This window comes from Macaca thibetana, chromosome 2 (genome assembly GCF_024542745.1).
Source record: "Macaca thibetana thibetana isolate TM-01 chromosome 2, ASM2454274v1, whole genome shotgun sequence".
Taxonomy (NCBI): Eukaryota; Metazoa; Chordata; class Mammalia; order Primates; family Cercopithecidae; genus Macaca; species Macaca thibetana.
Genome location: NC_065579.1, coordinates 58,948,727 through 58,961,534, shown reverse-complemented (window position 1 = coordinate 58,961,534; position 12,808 = coordinate 58,948,727). Strand labels below are relative to the sequence as shown.

The 12,808-nt window shown below is 38.5% G+C and overlaps 1 protein-coding gene across 3 annotated transcripts in view; it reads right to left on the bottom strand.

Annotated features, from left to right (window-relative positions):
• The window catches only part of KCNAB1 (potassium voltage-gated channel subfamily A regulatory beta subunit 1), a 420,994-nt gene that overhangs the window by 240,865 nt on the left and 167,321 nt on the right, over nt 1-12,808 (bottom strand). The window lies entirely within an intron of this gene.

Here is a 12,808-nt window from a genome sequence, read left to right as displayed (position 1 = left end):
CATCACACACACATTCACATACTCAATATAAATGATGGGCTAAATATGTAGGATAAATACTTGCCATAAAAATCACCTTCAAAACATCTATTACTTCTTTAAGCTTGATATTAATTTACCTATTAACACCTGATGATGCATTATTCCTCCCTTGAGGCAGATTTCTAACAGCTTGAACTGCCAAAAACAAAAAACCTCAATGGCTGCTGAACCTTCCATTAGCCTTTGGATTCTGGCATCAGTCCTAAGCTCTTTAGTGCATGTTCTTTGTACCACCACACTGCTCCAGTCCTGCCTCTGCCCTGGATTTCTGGGCTGAGTAATTATGGGGGACATCCCACTGCCACATGCCAATGAGGGAAATTAAAACCTTGTTCAGAAATGTCATTTGCCAATATTACATTCCTTTTAATCCTGAGTCACTATTGGTATAAACATACGCTGGTCAGTATAACAGAAAGTAGGCCAGAAGCTGTCTGAACTTAGAATTGAAATCAAAAGTCCAATAATTTAGACTACATAATATACCATTTAGTTCTGTTTAAGTTGTGCCTCAGCTGCTGTAACTTAAAATGGGCATAACATTGCTTGCTACCCCCTTTCAGAGTTTTTCTCAAGGATAAAAATAATAGTAGTTAAACTATTCAATCCCTTGGTTTGGATGTTGACATGAGGTAATCAGCATAAATAATGATTTTACTGGCAAAGAATGTTAGTCAGACATTCTGATAATTAGCATTTGTCTTTTGTCAAACCCTGTCCCCAAGGTATTTCTATCTCAAAATAAGTAGAGACTGTACTAATATCCTTAGCATGAATAGCAACAATCAAAATGATAAACTAACATTTTACAAATGTTCTACTTCTAAAACTAATCATATTAAAGGCCAAATACTTCTCAGTGATACTGTCACGTAACAGTACTGCCTTTCTGCTAAGAAATGAAATTGTAAAACACTAACCTCATCACATTTGCTTCATTAATGGTCATCAATGACTTGTAATCAGGCAGAATCCATCTGCAGAATAAATATGCAGACTTCGATTTGCTTATTTTTCTTTTCTGCTGTCAATATGAACCAACATTGTCATTGTCGTATTTGCATTAGGCTCAAGCAAAATGTCTTTTCTAAGTTAGAATACAGACCCTGGTGATAATAATTTGGAAGGCAGCAAGGGTAGGTCAGGTTCTTCCCCTTACTATCCTCGATGTAGTACTAGAGGGACTTGATGTGCACTGTTCACTCTAAATACACTGCCCTGCCTATATAAAGATGACGCCACCTAGTTGAAAGTGCATGTGGAGTTACCTAGCCCTGTGAGGGGTTCTAGAGCAATATCCTCCTGTCCCTATTTTAGAATGACTTCCTTCACTATTGCATTCTAACCCATGCTTTGCTTCCCAGACTCTATGTCAGGGTGGTAGCAGAGTTCACAATCAGCAAGGTCCCCCAGGGGCCATTTCCTCATTTCCATCTTATTCAAGCATGGTGTCTCTTACAGCCTCCAGGAAACAATATCTGGCCACAAGAAATTAAATTATAGGCAAAGGTTGAGTTTTAACTCTCGATTCTCCTGATTTCTGAATTCCAAGAAAACCCTTTTCCTAACTCACTTTGATTTGTAACCACTAATATTTCTCCCCAGATGTAATGCAATCTGGTACTTTTGTTTGTGTGCCAGAAGACAGTATATAGACTTAAATGATTTGAAATCAAGAGTATAACCTTCAAAGCCCAGTATTCTAGGGAGTGATAGGAGAGCTGTAGGTCTTTGGAAAGAACCAGGGAACACCCAGGTGTTGGTGTGTGAGACAGAACTTCACAGAGGTGAAACTGCATCAGATTTAAAAGATTTGAAAATGTGTGTCATAATAAACTCCTTCTTTTCTCCTCCACGACACTGCTATGACAATGTGAACAAAGCAGGGACAGCGTGAGTTTTATGGAAGGGTTAAGGTCTATTCTGTGATGTGAACAGAGCCTCCCAGATGCACTGGGAATGCGCTGCTTCATCTCCCATGATCCCAAGTGCTAGAAAGAAGTTCTATTCCTGTATCTCACTGATTACAGTCATGAAATTTGGAGGTAGATATATTTTTTAAGTCATGAGCATTTTAATTACAGCTTGGTCTTTGTGGCTCTCCATTGACTTTCAATTAATATTCGCCCCTTAATCTAGTTTGTACTTACTTAGGTCTTGGTAACAAAAAAAGAACAACAACAACAAAAAAAAGCAAAAAGAGATACTCCCATAGGTGTTAGTGAGGGGCTGAGGGAAGCAGAGCAGATTCAGATAGTAGCTGCTGTAATATTAATTGCAAAGGCCAAGACTTTACCAAACTGTAGCCACACAATGTAAATGAGAGTTTTATTTCTGATTCAAAACCCAAGCTGTAGCCTTACTCAGAGAAAATCCCCACCATACAGCATTTCCAATGATCCCATTATTCTTTTTGCTGGCTTGCTTCACCTGAACAAGTCTTACATTGTAGAAAAAGTGATGGGGATCTGATGCTAGATATTTTAGGGTTCCTTTAACTCTCCCCTCTCCCATATAACACTTTTTGCATGATATGGGTGGCAGGCTGTATAATGGCCCATGAAAGACGTCTATGTTCCAATTCCTGGAACCTGCGCACATATTACCTTCTATGGTACAAGGGACTGTGTAGGTGGAATTAATTAAGGATTCTGAAGTGAGGAGACTTTGCTGGATTACCCAGGTGGGCTCGATGTTGTCACAGCAGTCCTTTAAGAGGCAGGCAGGAGAATCGAAGTAAGAAAAAAAGATGTGGAGACAGAACTGGAGGTTGGAGTGATGTGCTTTGAAGATGGAGGAAAGAGTCAAGGAATGCAGGCAACCTCTAGAAGCCGAAAAAGCCAAGGAAGTGGATTTCCAGCCAGAAGCCTCTGGAGGAAAGGAGATTTTCTGACACTTTAATTTTAGACTTTGGACCTCCAGAATTACAAAAGAATACTTTTGTGTTAGTTTAAGACACTAATTTTGTGAAAATCTGTTATTAACAGCAAGAGGAAATAATACAGTGTGAAATTTATAGCTTTGCTTCTTAAGGATACTTGCTGTGCCCCCTTGTAAAAAATCACCTCTTATTTTGAAACAGAACCCACAGAAGGTCCTGCTGAAGCCCTCAGGAAAAAATATCAGGTGAAATTTGGAGTTCTCTGGCAAATGTCCACTTGTTTTTCTCATTAAGGAATTATCCCGAACTTTTATGAACTAAGATCCAAGCCTCCTGATTTCCAAAAGATCGCTTCTGGAGAAACTGTATATGAGTGAAAGTGAAACCTTAAACTCCTTCCTTGGAAATGAAATATAAGCCATTATTGAGTGAGACATTGTATGTTAGACCATGGCTTTCCCAACTCCTTCTTTCTATTTGGGTCTCTTTAGAGTAGCAGTTCATTTATTTTCTCTTCATTAAAATGAAATAAATATGTTCTTCATCAAGATGAAACCTTCTGAAATTAGGCTGCTAAGATTTCTTCTGAGCATTTTCAGTTTTTTAAGGTAAATGCACAGACACCATCACGCAGATGTGCTTGTGCATATACAGGTAGGAAATTGAGTAGTGAGTCAAAAGGTTTATTTTCCTCAAATGCCTCAGAGGAATTCTTTGCTGATTCTTGAGTTGAGAGAGAGTAGCATTCGTTAAAGCCATGTTATTTACGCAGTTGATTTTTATAACAAGCTTCTTGTTGTGGTCTCAGGCCAGACATTTAAAAAAAAAAAAAAACACACACAAAAACCTAAAGAGGAATCTAATGAAAAAGAGGAAGCTTATTAGCATGTGTTCCTCAGGAAAAATCTTGCATTTCTTATATAAGAGCTCTGTTAAACCAGATGGGCTTTCCAGTAGATGCGAACTAATCACGAGGAGCTCTGTGCTTGTAATTTCTGGAGTTGAGCCCCTCCATGGGCATTCTCCTGGAAGATGTTAATTACCCATACAGAAAACTTTTCTTGTTAATCATAGAAGTCATATACAGTTGCATTTATATTTAAACCTCCTATGTTAAAAATAAATTCTCTATAAGAATATATCAAAAAGCAAATTAATCACAGTACAAGTTGTTAGCTTTTCTACCTGGATACTCAACTGTCATTGAAACCTATGTGTCATATTTGGCCTTTTCATATTTCTTTAACCCAAGAAACTTCAACTGTTGCCATTATAATTTTTCGAGTTGATATCTCATAAGAATTGCTATGTGTCAGCATAGTCATCCCCCATTACTCTAATAAATAGGTCAGGATTTTTTTAATGTTTTACAGAAATTGTTTCATAGAATGATTCAAAACATGAAAAACATTTTTTTTTCTTCGAAAACAGGAAGCATGACCAGGGCATGCAGGCAAAAGGACATAGCATGTTTCTGTTATTAGGCAATCTTGCTATTCTATACTGAAAAGTCTAGACTTTGACTTGGAATTGTATCCAGCACTGAATGACTCAAAGAAGAGGTATTCATCGTGTAGAGGGTTTGAATGAGAGTTGTAGTTACAGTTGGGAATCAGAAAATGAAGTCTAGGAGAAAACGGCTGGAACCATTCTGGAAATTAGGAAGCTGAGTCGTAGTAATGGTTTTCAAGTACCACCAACCATATGAGGCAGAAAATTGTAGTTAGCTCATTTTCATGTCAACAGAGGACAGGACAAGAAGTTATCCGTGCAGCTTTAAAGAAGCCGGGTCAACTGCAAAGAGGAATTTTGTGATGGGGAAATATTTTTTGACTCTTGGATGGTTTCGTAGTAGAACAGTCAGGCCAGATCTGATGAAGACATGCTAGGATGAGAATGGGAGAGAATCTCCCTCCCCAGGTATCAGAAGGAAGTGGGAGTCCTCTGTATGCCACATGTGCCTCCCTTGTCTTGTTGCTGTGCCCTTGGTTTCTTGTTTTTCAATCTTTTATACTCATTTTCCTCCCTGACTTGACTGTTGGAGTCCAGGCAATAGACAACAATTCTGAAAACCCTCACCTTATCACTTCCTCTGAGGACTTTAGAGCTTAATGAATGATTCCGATTCTCAAAAAGAAGAGCCAAATTTTTTCATGACTGCTGTGAAAGATTACACAATATTTCTTCAGAGGCCTTTACAAGTAGTTGCTGCACAGTGCAAATTGGAAAAACAGGACAGATTTCTCATGAGGGCTAGACCAGATGGCCTGTGTGAATGCTCTCAGAGTCCTCCCTAGCTGTCGATTCCAAGAAAAAAAAAATCACTGCTGGGCTTCTGTTTTGGTTTCCAATCTGGGTAAATGAAAATCAACCTGCAGTAAGGAATTTTAAATGTATTTTGATTCTGACTTTCAGGAGCAAGCTTTCAAAGTAATCTCTAAATGCATGCAGGAGAGTTAAGTATGTTCAGCACAGAATGCCCAAATGAGCATTTCCTGTCCAGTGTTGACATGTGGCATTGTTCAGTCATATGTGCCCATGGTTTTGTAGATCTCTTCCTGAGAAGCCTGTGCTTTAGACACTGTGATGCTAAGCACGCTATCATCTGGAAGTTGATTTATGTCCAACTTGAGAATATGTATCAGTGGAGAGCCTCTGTGGCAGCACTGTGGGGTCCTCACAGCTCTGCAGGAGATAGAGAAAGCTGGTCTGGCTCTCTCAGCACACAGCATGGCTTTGCTTCTTCCAGAGATAAGAGCTTGGGCTCCAAATTGTGCATATGTAGAGAAGGGGATTGTCCTGTCTAGAAGTGTTTCATGTGCTGTGCTTCTTTCCTGTGTTGAAAAATGGGGCCTACCCAAGAAGCTGCAATGTGGAAGCGAAAAGAGCATAAGGAACTCTGCCCTTGGAGTCAGGACCTCAGTTTGGCCTTGTGCCTCTGCCCAGCTTACTGGGTAACTCTGACGAAGGAACTAGCCAATCTGTATAAAACAAAGTGAATGGCTGGGTACGATGGCTCACGCCTGTAATCCCAGCGCTTTGGGAGGCCGAGGCCGGCGGATCACGAGGTCAGCAGATCAAGACCATCCTGGCTAACACGGTGAAACCCCGTCTCTACTAAAAATACAAAAAATTAGCTGGGCGTGGTGCCGGGCGCCTGTAGTCCCAAGTACTCGGGAGGCTGAGGCAGGAGAATGGCATGAACCCGGGAGGCAGAGCTTGCAGTGAGCCGAGATTGCGTCACTACACTTCCAGCCTGGGCGACAGAGTGAGACTCCGTCTCACAAAAAAAAAAAAAAAAGTGACTGTACTAGATGGCATCTTAAGTTCCCTCACCAACCATTGCTAACTCTCTTATTTCTAGTGATCACATAGTATTACTAATTCTCAATATTGAAATGAAAATTTAAAGAACTTTTGCCTTGAATTCTTCAGACTCACTCTATTTCTCATTCTTAAAAACGTGAAAAACTGGTTACAAAAATGTTTTTAAGCATACAATATGATTAACTTGCAACATCAAATCTTCTTATGATGCCTAATAGCTATTTATCTGAATGGCTTTGACATTCTTCAAGAAAAAAGTATGAATTAATTGATGCTTCTGAATTCTTCTCATAAGAGAGTTTTCTCTCCTAAAAAAGTTTTTAAAGGATACTCAAAGCAATTAAGAGTCCTATATTTTGATCAAATTCACTGAATCCAAATCTCATACTGTTCATAAAATGATGTACTGAAGATAGACTACGAATTTGATGAAAGAAATTTTAAAAATCAAAGTGAAATTTAGGAATCTGGTTTTCCTTTTGAATGTGATGGAATTTTTTTCTCCTCTCAGAACATTTCTCAAATTACCATAATGTTTGCAGAATTTTTTAAAACAGAATTTCTTTAAAATAAGTATACTTCTAAAGAGGATCATTGAGTGGATGTGGGATTAAGGACTCCATGTGTAACAACCAAATTGAAGATTGCAGCTAGAAAACTGGCCATTTCCGGAAACTCTTCAGACTCCTTCACGTGCACGTGCGCACATGTGTGCACGCGCGCACACACACACACACACACACACACACAGCCCCACAGCCCCCACACACACTTCCAGAACCATAGAACTGGAACAATGTTTGCGTAATAACTTCCAGGAGGCTCCCTCCCCTCCTACCATTTTCTCACCATCCCATGGATGCCAGACTTCTGACTGCTGCCTTGCAGAGGTGGAATAAACTCTATGAGATTGAATCAGCAACTAATTTTTAGGAAGGCTTCTCCACCTCCCCATTCTCACCATTTTACTTTGAGGCAGAGAGGAAAGCCCATACCCATGGGTGTCAGTGGAAATGACAACGATATTCTTTACCAAAAAACAATAACAAAAACCAAAAATAAACCAAGCAATTTGGCATTTCAAATAACCAAACTGCTCTTTTTTTCTGGACTAAAATCAAATATTTCTGTTTGAAACACAGCCACAGAGCTGACTCTCCTTTTCCTCCTCTTCAGCCCACCTATTTCCTCCCACTTTTCCCCATACGGAGACTTGCATGCACACACACACGCACACGAGCACACACACACACACACACACACACACTAAGTGCCTTTTACATAATGGGCTGACAAGATTGATCTTTCACTTGAATTGTTTTAATTCAAAAACTACCCACCATTCGTGGGAGGTAAAGAATGGTGACTGTGACATGTGCTTTAATAAAGAGGCTGTGAAAGGAATGGCATGGGAAAGGCATCTGGTATCTGGTCTGAGTCTTTTGCATACAGTCCTGACTCTCTATAGGAAAACAGAGAGTGCCATGGAATTTAACATAAATTTTCTTATTCCATAGCTACAACTCTTAGATTTTTTGCGGGGGGAACAACTGCCAGATTAATCCTTTCTTAACAGAACTTTGTAAGCAGACATCTTGCTTAAAAATCCTTACCAGTCCCTCCATTGCTGATGTTCCCTCGTGTCTAAATAGCTTACCCTCCATGGAGCCATATTCCAATCTCTTTTTACCACTACAAGATTCTTTCTCACCACTTCCCTATATAAACCCTCTGAGTGGGGGGGGGGGGGGGGGGGGGGGGGGGGGGAAAGCCAACCTCAATACATACTGTATTATGCCATTTATATTCTTGAAACAATAAAGTTATAGAGATGACTTGAAAATTAAAGTTATAGAGATGACTTGAAAATATGGCTCCATGGAGCCATATTCCAATCTCTTTTTACCACTACAAGATTCTTTCTCACCACTTCCCTGTATAAACCCTCTGAGTGGGGGAAAAAAAAAAAAAAGAAAAAAAAAAAAAGCCAACCTCAATACATACTGTATTATGCCATTTATATTCTTGAAACAATAAAGTTATAGAGATGACTTGAAAATTAGTGGTTACCCAAGGTAGAAATCGGAGAAGAGGGAGTGAATGTGGTCATAAATGGATAGTATGAGGGAGCTTTGTGATGATGGAACAATTTTGATTGTTCATTGTGGTGGTGATTACACAAATCTATACATGTGATAAAAAATACATAGGCATATAACATGCAGACAAAAATGAATACATGTATAACTGGTAAAACCGGAATAAATCCTACAGATTATACCAATCCATATGGATCATCAGTTTCCTAGTTTTGCTATCATGCTGTCGTTAAGCAAGATGTTTACCACTGGGGAAATTAAGGGCCTATGGAAATTCCCTGTACTTCTTTTCTGTGCAAATTTCTGTGAATTTATAATTATTTCAAAAACAATTTTAATGGTAAAGTGTAGTTAACTTAAAAAATGGGGGAAAAATTGAAGTTTTTAGTGAAATTACAATGAAATTGGGCCCATCATATTCCAATTGTTCTAAAACTAAAATAACAATTTCAGAATGAGGAGGAGGAAGGTTATCAGTACAAAAGTGCTCAATTCTGAATGACAGAAACTCTGAGACCATGTCAAACACTGGTAGCTGGATCATTCTAAAAAGTTATTTAAAAAAACAAAAACCAAACCAATCAAAGAAGCGAAAACAAACCAATGTGCCTTAACTTCTGTTCGGAATGATTTGCTCTTCTTAGGATGAAAGGTTCATGTATATACCTACATCTATCATGTGAAAAATCTATCATGTATGGTAGTGGAGTGTACACCAAACTAACACAGTGTAATGAAATCTGAGATTAAAAATAGACACAAAAATAGAACAAAGGAACTTTCATGCACTAACAAAGCACAATTATGAAACTCTAAGAGTGAAAGGATGAAGAGAGTTTGGTTAATGGGTACAGACATACAGTGATATAGAAGAAATAAGTTCTAATGTTTGATAGCAGAGTAGAGTGACTATAATGAACAATAATGTATTATATACTTCAAAATAGCTAGAAGAGAGGACTTGAAATATTCCTAACACATAGAAATGATAAATACTGATGGTAATGGGTTCCCTAAATGCCCTGACTTGATCATTACACATTCTACACATGTAATATATAATATCACATGTACCCCATAAATATATACAAATATTCTGTATTGAAAAAAAAAAAACCTCTAAGGAAAGGAAAAACCCTCTGAAGTCCTGTGTTATTTACCTACAGGATAGTCCTCAGTATAAACATTAGGTGGGATCTTGTTTTCTTGGGCTGACAGTAGCTTTGGAATGCCAGAATGTTCTGGTAATTTTTTTTGGCTTCCACCTTCAAACAATAACCAGTTTTATGCAAGATTCTTACACAGTGATGGTGTGAATATAATAGTGGCTTTAAGCATTTTATTCTTGCAAAATTCAGATGTTTTGCACAAGTATACATTAATTCTTTCTAAAATCCCAGTTTCGTTAGTTATTGATTAATGGGTGGTAACCTTAGGCTGTTATATTAGTTGGCTTTAAAAATCATAAGGCATTGTATAAGCAGAAGGCATTCTACCTATTTAGCAGGGTCACAAATAGGTCCTCAGCTGCCAGGTAGCACCATATACCTTAAAGAAGTCTCTAGGATAGCAAAATGGGTGGCAGACATGGGCACAATTACTCACGCCCGAAGATGCAATCATTAATTCTGGAACTGAAGCAGAGTTGGTAACTTCAAAATGGATCAACTGAGTTGGACCAAGCATGACTATCACCCCTCCAAAAAAAACAAAAAACAAAAAACAAAAAAAAAAAACTTCTTTGGAATGTCTTATAATAGACAATTATATTATTTGTTTGTTTGCTTGTTTGTTTTCTTATTTATGGTCTGTTTCCTCAACCTGTACATAAGCCCCAGACTTCACCTGGCTTCTGCACATTTGCATACCAGTTGAGTGAGTTTCCTGATATAGAATAGGTGCCCAATAAATATTTGTTGACTATGCTGAATGGATGAGTACCTCTTCATTAAACAACATTGCTGTTTGACAATTTTTGAGTTGTAGACCATTTTCAAATTCTGTTGAAAGCAGTAAACCCTTTCCTCAGAAAAATGCACAAAAAGACTTTTTAAAAATCTTCTATTGGATTTATGGATCCCCTTTAAAGCTCTGCCCATGAAAACCATTTTCAAGGATGAAATTGTGACCACAATTAGCCACTAACTTTCCATTTTAGTTATTTGAGGCATTCTCCAGATGGCTTACCTAAACCAATTATCTTCCCTATTCTATGGCATTATTTTTGTATTTTCTGCTATTTGTTATCATTAACAAATAGTCCATATATGCACATTATATTTTAGCTAAAACAATGTAAAAAAGGATAATTTAGCTAATAAAAGTTACTCCTATCATTTTTTATAAAGTACATAGTTAGTCTCCTTCCCCTTTTAACCCTAAGAAAGCTTGGTGTACATTTGGCATAATTTCATAATCTCCTTCATAAAGGTCACTCAGAGTAGAATCTGAAACAGAAGAGTAAGTCACATTCACACACACAGGCAAGCCTCCTGACTGTTATAGATGGAGTGGCTTGGAATATGAGCACACGTGAAGAAGAGGCATCTTGTTTGGTTACCTTAAGAAACAAAGTCTACTGAAGACCCCAGATGGCTAACTTTTTGTTAGAGAACTGTCTTTAGTTGTCAGTAATGAAAGGTGCCCAAGTGAACCTTGCTCACACCCTGAGCTTTTGGGAAGCAGAGAGTTATCACTCAACAGAGTTGAGCTGTGCCACCAGAAAAACCTTAATACTTTAAAGGAAATCTCCTGACTTCCAAAGGCCTTCATAACAGCAAACTCTTCCAACACAATCATCAAGCAACTATGAAACTCTGCCTCAAGAAATTAGTGATCTTACTTTGTATTTCTTCTGATTTACAGAAAGAAAGTTCATAGTGCTGCTAAAGTACTAGAGGTCACAATTTAAACCACCTTCTGTGATCTGCCTTAACCCTGGAGGGTCCTGTTCCTGGGGACCTTGCCCAGGAAAGCAGCTGCTCATCTCCATCTCAGTAGCTGAAATGCATGCAGAGCAGGACTGTGTCCACAGGGCAGGGGCTGTGTGTGTGCCCCAGCAGCAGCTGTAGAAAACATCAGTGGACTCAAGACTACAGTCTCATTTAGAGAACTGTCACTGTGGTGCCCCACTCTCTCCATCACAGGGATGTCAGGAAAAGCAAAGCCACTTACATAGCTGGTGCTTCAATGAGTCAGGCTGCTTACATTTGTACTGTAGCTGGGGCAAAAAGAGCTTTAGTTAAGGTTGTTTTGCTTTTTCCCACCCAAGGACGTTTTTTCTTAATGGCTCAAACATATATCAAAACAATAGTGCTTGACGTTTGTGCAATGAGAAACTTTCCTGTAACTCTGCAAAGAAACTTTTTTCAAGGGCGACTTTTATAAAAATAGGTTTAAATGCTTTATTTCAGCAACACCACATGAGAAACACAGTGTTGCCTATGCATTATTTTAATTTAATTAACTTCATCCTATCCTAAAACCTGATTCCTAACAAAGACAAGAGTTAGTTAGATGTAGATAATTAACAAAATCATATCTGCAAACTGAAGTAACCAAAGTTTTTGGAAGATGTGTTGGTAGCTTCTCTCCTCTACATTCACAAACACTTTTAGAAACTAGAAGCAGAGTAGTTTTACAGAAATAAAGTCAGAGGGACTTGGTACAAAGCAAATGTAATGAGGAGGCAGGAGTCACATAATTGAATAATGAAATTTTCTACTTATCAAATGTAAGTCATGCCCCATTAGACAGAGCATCCACTATTACCAGGATGATTCCAACTATGGAAAACAGCACAGAGGATGCGGAAGCTTTAAAATTTATGAGGAAACTAGTAGAACTGCAACAATTTACATTTTCTCCTTATTTCACAAGGTCTACATTTTATTTCAAGCAGTATTTAGGCTTAAATATGGCAGTATTCAATCTAATTTACCATTGTAGGTGGTTTTTCCTGCAAGAAAGCTTCTTTAAAAAGCTTTCTATAGCATTTGTTAACTTGGTCTTTCAAAAGAAAAATAAGTTCGGGCGCGGTGTTTTAATCCTGTAATCCCAGCACTTTGGGAGGCCGAGGCGGGCGGATCACTTGAGGTCAGGAGTTCGAGACCAGCCTGGCCAACATGGTGAAAACTCTTCTCTATTAAAAACATAAAAAATGAGCCGGGTGTGGTGGCAGGCGCCTATAATTCCAGCTACTCAGGAGGTTGAGGCAGGAGAATCGCTTGAACCCAGGAGACTCTGTCCCAGGAGACAGAGCCCAGGTCGTGCCACTGCACTCCAGCCTGGGCAACAGAGCAAGACTCTGTCTCAAACAAAACAAACAAAAGATAAATAAGAGAGCAGTACTAGATGGGAAACTATTTCTGATAGTATAATCCCAGAAACTACAGTCTTTATCATAAAATAGAACAAACACATTTGCTATTGAAAAACTATCCTGATCTAAATACCAGTT